Raw genomic sequence first — 9904 nt, forward strand, 5'->3', positions numbered from 1 at the left:
TCTAGGGTACTACCCAGTAGGACGATCCTGATTCTCATGTGAGGGCAAAGCCCAGATTTCCACAATAATTGTAAAGTCATCAACCGAAATTAACAAATATCACTTAGCATTTAAATTTTAAATGCACAAAATAACCTTTCATCTTAGCATACTCCTTGAAATGGTTTTCATATGTCAAACATGCATAAACAAGTTGAAAAATGAAGTTTTTAACAAAACTGCATTGTTGTATTCGAATACAGTGTTGTTTTGCAACTCAGTATCAAAATCAGTACAACTGTATTCGACTACAGCATCCTTGTAGTCGAATACAGATGCAATTCAGAAGTCAATGGCAAAAATAGGATGTTTGTATTCGACTACAACCTCACTGTATTCAAATACAGCTGCATAAAACAACATAATTCAGTTTTGAAACGTTTCGAAAAGGTTTCGCAATCAATCAACACTTACAACAAATTCAAAACAAGGTGCCTCGAAGGAGCGTAAATCGTAATTGTACCGCCTATCACATGCCTTGTACTAATTACCAAGGTGCCACCAATCACAGGCCCGCACGATTTACTAAAGTGTCGCCTATCACAGGCCTTACACTATTTTCTAGAGTGCAATCGCTCACAGATCAGCACATTCTAGAGTGCAATCTCTCAAAGATCAGCACGACGCAATAATCCCCGCAAGGATAAGATGAACCAACAAATCACATGGCATCCTTTCGTGGCCCATCACGGTCACCACTATCACCATGGTACCATCGTCATCACCATGTACTATGAAATGCATGAGCATACTCTGGCTCTTTCCACAACAATCATTAAGTAAATGCAGATATTAAAAGATTCCCCATTTTTAATACTCATTTAACACTATTGATTTTCAAATTCAACACAGAGCATACTCAAACATATATTTTCCACCACCACACATCAAATTTAATCCACAATTCACATTAAATTCAATCAATTCAAATTCCACAAAAAACCACACCAATCTCAATCATCAATCAACCAAATATTTCCACACTTTCAAATTTAAATCACGCCAAATTAATTTTCAAAAAACCACATCTCAAACACATCAAATTTAATTTCCTCAAAAACATACATAAATGAGTTAAATTCCTTTTCTAGAAAATCACACATCCATTTAACAAAATTCCAACTCCACAAATACACATATAGCACCGTATATGCAAGCTAAAAATTTGGAAGGAGCCCTTACCTTAACGGTAGCTTTAACGAGCGATTATGGTACTGCGATCAATTCCGATAAAATCTTCGCTCGCGTCGTCGCCTCCAAAGTTAGTTAACTAGCTCCTTAGCGGGAAGATGAGCAACTTTCCCTTCTATCTCTTCGCGAAATAAAGCTTAGATCTAGAAGAAATGTGGAGGTTTGTTTTTGATGGTTTTGAAACCCCTAACACCGTTTTTCTTCGGTTTCGAATCAAAAAAGAAGAATGAAGCTGAGAAATCTTTGCTTTCTCACTCACCAAACCATGGGTTTCTTTTCTTGAAGAAAAAGAAAGAAAAAGAAGAAGAAGTAACAAGGAGGAAGAATGAGGTTTCGCGAGGCAGGGAGAGGAAAACGTTTGCTTTCCTTTTCTTTCCTTTTTCCTTTTCCTTCCTTTTTCCTTTCCAACATATATATATATATATATATTACAATCAAACTAAACTCACAAATATCTAAATATCTAGATATTTTAGATATTTATAAAAATCCTCACTTCCACATTGCCTCCCATCACTTCTTAAACCATTTTGGTAAAAATATCTACTCTCGTCGCAACTCAATTAACAAATAAAATTTTCAGCAACCCAAGATATTTTTAACAAAACTGTCTGGTATTAAATTCTTCGTAACGTAAATAAATTATTCTTCGACAATTAATTTTAATCGGGTTTCCAAAAATATATTTTTGGCATTTAACTAACAAAATACCAAAAACTAGGCTAAAAGCCTAAGAAATTCAACACAAAATACCCTAAAATTGTATAATTTTGGATTTAAAATTAAGGGTCTCATAGATATTGCAAAACATTTTTGGGCAGAGGAAACTAACATTGCATGCAATATTCAAAATAGAATCTTATTTAGGTCAATATTGAATGAAACACCATATGAATTATGGAAGGGTAAAAATCCTAACATTTCTTACTTTAAACAATTTGGTTGTACTTGCTATATGTTAAACACTAAAGACAACCTTCTAAGTTTGATTCTAGATCACATAAGTTCACCTTCATTGGATACTCTGAAAGATCTAAAGCCTATAGAGTGTTTGAGAGGGAAACTGAAATTGTGGAAGAGTCAATACATGTTAAATTTGATGACAAACAAATTTTCATTAAAATGTCAAAGCAAGTTGGCGATAGTCAGGTTTACTGGAACCAAAAGAAGCATATGCAAACAAACCAGAAGAACCTGAATAATCAGAGGATGCAAGTAAATCTAAAGAAGATGACAAACCAACAAAGGATGAATCTAACCAAGTCAGAAGCAGTCAAGATAAGTCAAATGGGAGATCTAGAAGGAAGTACAAGTCATCCCATCGTAGAACTCTAATAATTTGAAATGCAAATGATCCTTTGATGATGAGATTATCACTGAAAGACACAACTTCGTTTGGTTTGTTGGAACTAAGTTGGTTTTATACTTATAATTTTGATGTTAACAAAAGTATTTTATGAGAACAATATATTTGACTTCACAGAGTATGAAATAAGATTTGATTTAGATTTATAATTGAAGAAAATCTTTGACCAAGTTGAAAAGAAGATATGGTCAAGATTTCAAGAGGATATGATCAACATGTTATCAAAAATAAGATATGAACTATTTACAAGAAGATTTAATACAAAAAGATATGAATTATTTACAAGAAGATTTGATAAGTGTTTATTCACAAAGAAGATATGAATTATTTACTAGAAGATTTCATCAAGTTTTACCACAAAAAGATATGAGTTATTTACAAGAAGTTTTGATCAATATTTATCACAAGAAGATATGAATTATTTACAAGAATATTTGATCAAGATTTATCTACAGGAAGATATGAATTATTTACGAGAATATTTGATCAAGATTTATCATAAGATAATATGAATTATTTACAAGAAGATACATTTATTATTTACAAAAATATGCTTCAGATTTTTGACAAAGGAAAAAATATAGAAAGTTCAAAAATCGATTTAACGTTATGTTCCAACCCTGATCAAAGCAAGCAACATGAAGGAAGTATAAATCTAAAGAATTTACAAACTCAATCTTAACAAAATACGAATATTATCAATCTAAAGAATTGACAAACTCAATCTGAACAAAATATTAACATACCCAATCTAGAAGAACTACTCATATTGGATTCAGAAATAAATAATTGGCTAAAGAACATATTATAAAAAGCATCTTGTCTCATAATTATTTTTGAATAAGATCATTGTTGACCAAACTAAGAATGAAGATACAATTAAGAATTAAACAATGACTAAATTGAAGCCCTAATTTTATCTATAAATAGATACACAAGGCTGAAGAAGAAAATCAACAAAAAAATTAGAAAAGACTAGAATAACTCATGCTAAAAATTCCAAATTCAACTTAGAGTTCAAAGAGAGAAACACTTGTTCTAATGAGAAATATTTTCTAAGTGTTTATCTTAGAGTGTGATAGTCATTGGTTGTGGTGAATCAGGATAAATTTCTGGTGTCACTTTATTCATGCACTCCTTAGTTTGTTATTGTTTCTACTCCAAGTAAATCAACAAGTATGAACCAGTTTAATCAAATAATGAAAAAGTTATCAACTTAGTCAAACACAATTCAACCCACCTTCTCGTGTTTGCACCTTTGATTGGAATCAGAGCTCGGTCTCAAGCTTAAACTTTGGGACTTAGTGGAAGATGGTTATACTACTGCAAATAATACAAATGGTATTGAGATTCCAAGGAAATAGATATATGTTGATAAGAAGAAGATGTACAAGATGCATCATAAGTCTAGAACATTCATGATAAATGCAATCATTTTCAAGGAGTTTGACAAGTGCACTAACAAGGAGATAGAAAAGAGTATTTATGATAGTCTGATTCTGACCTATGAAGGAAATAAACAAGTTCAAGAAGCAAATGTCAACCTCCTAGTAAAAAAGTATGAGTTGTTCAAGATGGAAGAAAATGAAGGCAATGAAATAATGTTTTCCAGATTTTAGACTTTGGTATCAAGATTTTAGATACTTGAGAAGAGTTATACTATTGTTGATCATGTGAAAAAGATACTAAGAAGTCTGCCATTCAAGTGGAGACCTAAGATCATTGACATTTAGGAAGCAAATTATCTAAATACTCTTAACCTAGAAGAATTAATCAATTCTCTCTCTGATCATAAGAAATTGAACTTATAGAGGATGAGACCAAGAAGAAGAAACCAACCTTGGCATTGAAATCCAAGAAGAAGAAAGTTCTCTGTACCACCCCGATTTTTAACAGCGCGAGTGTATTTTTTTTTTTAAACAAATTTAAATTCATGAATATCAAAGAAATACTTTTTGGATAAATATTTAAGTCGTAACGTAATGACAAAAGTCAACAAATATTTACAAGCAGCGGAATAGTTTTTGAAATAAAAATCCAAAGTATTTAAACATCAAAATACACCAGGGCTATGAGGCCTATCAGACATAGCTCATACCCCTGGGGTATTCTCGGCAAACACCTGTGCAAAAGCATTGCCTCAAGAATTTTAACTCCCCCACGTCACATAAAGTGGTACTTGGACCTATCAAAATAAAAGTCTAGTTGACAATATACGGTATACGTACAGTCTTCCAAATTGAAATAAATACATACACCAAAGAAAGACATATATCCCCTATACAACCATCTAATCTGATCATGATTAAAAAAGAACTATACAACCCGGGTGATCTTCACGCGCCCCGCAAGATCCTTCTGACACAGCATCGGTCAGGTATGTCTAACTACGTGTCCATCTCTAGGGTACTACTCGGTAGGACGATCTTGGTTTTCGTTTGAGGGAAAAGCCCAGATTTCTACAATAATTGTAAAGGTCACCAACCGAAATTAACAAATATCACTTAGCATTTAAATTTTAAATGCACAAAGTAACCTTTTAACTTAGCATACTCCTTGAAAAGGTTTTCATATGCCAAACATGCATAATCAAAGTTGAAAAATGAAGTTTTAAACAAAACTGCACAGTTGTACTCGAATACAACATCCTTGTATTCGAATACAGTGTTGTTTCACAAGTTAGTAGCAAACACAGCACATTTGTAGTCGACTACGAGACAGGATGTCAGCAGCAAAAACAGCACCACTGTATTCGAATACATCATTATGGTAGTCGAATACAGTGTTGTTTCTGAAGTCAATAGCCAAATCAGGACATCTGTATTCGAATACAACCTTCTTGTATTCGAATACACATTAAATTTTTTTGCATAAATCAGTTTAGAAACATTTTGAAAAGGTTTCACAATCAATCAACACTTACAACAAATACGAAATAATGAAAATTAGCAATTAAGGCACAATCACAACAACAATTGAGTATACACACGCAATCATAACATTAAATCCAACATGACTCGCGTGCCACGCACCCTAAATGCAATGCGTATATGCCAAAATGCATGGACTCAAAATTCCAAACCAAACCCTCCTCGAAGGGGCGTAAATCATAATTGTACCGCCTATCACATGCCTTGTACTAAATTACCGAGGTGCCACCTATCACGGGTCAGCACGATTTACTAAAAATGTAAATCATAAATGTATCGCCTATCATAGGCCAGTAGTACTATTTACCGAGGTGCCACCTATCATGGGTCAGCACGATTTACAAAAATGTGCAGTCTATCACGGACATTCACGACGCGATAATCCCCGCAAGGATAAGATGAACCAACATATCACATGGAATCATCTTGTGGCCCATCCGGTCACATCTACTACCATGGCCCATTCGGTCACCATGTACTATGAAATGCATGAGCATACTCTGACTCTTTCCACAACAATCATTAAGTAAATTCAGCTATTAAAAGATTCCTCATTTTTAATACTCATTTAACACTAATGATTTTCAAATTCACACAGAGTATACTCAAACATTTATTTTCCACCACCACGCATCAAATTTAATCCACAATTCACATTAAATTTGATCAATTCAAATTCCACAAAAACCACACCAAGCTCAATCATCAATCACCCAAATATTTCCCCAACTTTCAAACATAAATCACGCCAAATTAGTTTTCACAAACCACACCTCAAATACTCAAATTTAATTTCATCAAAATACACATAAATGAATTAAATTCCTTTTTTTACAAAAGCACACATCCATTTCAAAAAATTCCAACTCCACAAATACACATATAGCGTCCTATATGCAAGCTAAAAATTTGGAAGGTGCCATTACCTAAACGGTAGCTTTAACGAGCGATTACGGTACCGCGAACAATTCCGACAAAATCTTTGCTCGCGTCGTCGCTTCCAAAGCTAGTTCACTAGCTCCATAGCGGGAAGATGAGCAACTTTCCCTTCTATCTCTTCGCAAAATAAAGCTTAGATCTAGAAGAAATGTGGAGGTTTATGTTTGACGGTTTTGAAAACCCCTAACACCGTTTTTCTTCATTTTCGGATCAGAGAAGAAGAATGAAGCTTGAAAATCTTTGCGTTCTCACCCACCAAGCCTTGGGTTTCTTTTCTTGAAGCAAAAGAAAAGAATGAAGAAGGAGACGTGGTCGCGAGGCAGGGAGAGTAAGAAAGGTTTTGCGTTTCTTTCCTTTTTCTTTCTTTTCTTTTTCTTTTTTCTTTTCTTTTCTTTTTCCTTTTCCACCCTTTTCATTCCCAATATATATATATATATATATATATATATATATACTTATAACCAAACAATATCTAAATATCTAGATATTTTAGATATTTATAAAAATAATCACTTCCACATCACCTCCCATCACTTCTCAAACCATTTTGATAAAAATATCTATTCTCGTGGCAACTCAATTGATAGATAAAATTTTCAGCAACTCGAGATATTTTTAACAAAACTGCCCAATATTAAATTCTTCGTAACCTAAATAAATTATTCTTCGACAAAATATTCACCGTACTTAATCTAATTTATTTATCGACTAATCGGGGCATCAAAAATATATTTTTGGCCATTAAACTCCAAAAATATCAATAACTTGGCTAAAAAGCCTCAGATTCCCAACACAAAATACCCTAAAATTGCATAATTTATGATTTAAGAATTTAGGGTCTTACATTACTACCCTCCAAAAAGAAGTTTCGTCCTCTAAACTTAAAGTAAGAGTAATAACCGCACCAAGTTTGCACTGAACTCAACACACATGATAGAACTTGCTTCGTCATGCTTCCGTGAAGAAAGTGTCATCTATCTTTTTTCATAGTTATTTAATAACTCTACACACCACCATAGCCGGTAAGACTCGTCTGTTCCATTCAACATGATTTTGTTTACTATCAACAAGAGATTAAGGATGATCAGTTCCTCAATTTGTCAATAAGTAGCCAACAACCATGATGGTGGCTTAGACTATCTTAACTGAACTGCAATAGCGCTCCTTGCGACTTACACTTTAGGTTATCCTAATGCACAAGCGGTCGAACAATCTCCTCAAGGTCCACTGAGTTTTCCTTATTTTCCTATAACTTTGATCTTATCGACGAAGTACAATCGCCCAAAACTATGTCACATAGCCTCATATACATCCACTTGGTACCAAACTGAAACACTGAGTATGACAGTAACATACTGAGCACAACCAATCATTACCGTTGAGAACTCCCTAATTTCTCCATTACCCACAAATCCTCGATTTCTTTAGTTGCACAACTACATCAACCCACAGCGTTCTTATCATAATGTTGGTCTAATTATAAATCTAATAATTCCATCCCCACATCTGCTTGGTGATCCAAGCTTCCTCAAATATTTTCGATAACATGCCAAAACCATACTACTTATGACACAAAAACTTCCTTCCAGATTAGTACTTCATTTCAAGAGTCACGTCTCCAACAAAAATCCAACTTGAATTTCATTCACTGATTAAGAACTACATATGTCTCATGCCCAACACCCCAATATCTAAATATCTAGATATTTTAGATATTTATAAAAATAATCACTTCCACATTACTTCTCAAACCATTTTGATAAAAATATCTACTCTCGTCGCAACTCAATTGACAGATAAAATTTTCAGCAACTCGATATATTTTTAACAAAACTATCCCGTATTAAATTCTTCGTAACATAAATAAATTATTCTTCGATAAAAGATTCACTGTACTTAATCTAATTTATTGACGACTAATTTTAATCGGAGCATCAAAAATATATTTTTGGCCATTGAACTCACATAATATCAATAACTTGATTAAAAAGCCTCAGATTCCCAACACAAAATACCCTAAAATTGCATAATTTAGGATTTAAGAATTTAGGGTCTTACATTCTCAAGGAAACAACAAAATCAGATGATGATGATGATGATTCATAAGATCATAATGGAGACTCAAAGGAAGAGGAAATGGCTTTCATATATAGAAAAGTTCAGAAGATGTGGCACAATAGAAATAAGAAATTTCCTAAATATATTCCAAGCAATCCATCAGAGGAAAAGTTGATAAATCTGATAAGAAAAGCATTATCTTCTATGGATGCAATGAACTTGGACATATCAAGTCAGAATATCCAAATCTAGAGAAAGTGAAACATAAGAAGAAAGATTCCAAACCCAAGAAGAAAAGTTTTATGACAATATGGGATGATTTTGATGATTCATCTGATGATGAAGAGCAAGCATATTTAACTTTGATGGTTCATACCAACTCTACCTCTGGATCTAACACAAATTCTGACTTAAGAAGTGAATCAATAAATGAAGAAATTGAAGAATTTTCTAACTTAACTGGATCTAATTTAATTACTATTATAAACGACTTCTTGAACAAGAATCACAAATTCTCTTTAAAACTGAAAACAATTAGGAAAGAAAATGCAAACATAATTGAAGAAATTAATGTTTTAAAGAATAAAGTGCTCAAGTTAAAACATAAAATGCAACTTTGAATTGTTGCACTTAAGGCTGAAAATCTAACTCTGAAAAGTAATCATAGTTCAATATCAATTGAAAATACCATAAGTAACTTCGATAAGCATGAATAAGTATTTCAATATTTTCTTGCTAATGGTATGGAAAGAAGCAAGTGTGCTTCTTTCATTTTTGGAGTTAGTAGAAATGGTAAAATATGTCTAGAATATGAAGAAGAAGAAGAAGAAGAAGAAGAAGAAGAAGAAGAAGAAGAAGAAGAAGAAGAAGAAGAAGAAGAAGAAGAAGTTTGTTTGGCTTACTATCATCTATTGAGCCGAAGAAGAAGAAGAAGAAGAAGAAGAAGAAGAAGAAGAAGAAGAAGAAGAAGAAGAAGAAGAAGAAGAAGAAGAAGAAGAAGAAGAAGAAGAAGAAGAAGAAGAAGAAGAAGAAGAAGAAGAAGAAGAAGAAGAAGAAGAAGAAGAAGAAGAAGAAGAAGAAGAAGAAGAAGAAGAAGAAGAAGAAGAAGAAGAAGAAGAAGAAGAAGAAGAAGAAGAAGAAGAAGAAGAAGAAGAAGAAGAAGAAGAAGAAGAAGAAGAAGAAGAAGAAGAAGAAGAAGAAGAAGAAGAAGAAGAAGAAGAAGAAGAAGAAGAAGAAGAAGAAGAAGAAGAAGAAGAAGAAGAAGAAGAAGAAGAAGAAGAAGAAGAAGAAGAAGAAGAAGAAGAAGAAGAAGAAGAAGAAGAAGAAGAAGAAGAAGAAGAAGAAGAAGAAGAAGAAGAAGAAGAAGAAGAAGAAGAAGAAG

Source organism: Cicer arietinum, chromosome 4, assembly GCF_000331145.2.
Source record: "Cicer arietinum cultivar CDC Frontier isolate Library 1 chromosome 4, Cicar.CDCFrontier_v2.0, whole genome shotgun sequence".
Lineage (NCBI taxonomy): Eukaryota > Viridiplantae > Streptophyta > Magnoliopsida > Fabales > Fabaceae > Cicer > Cicer arietinum.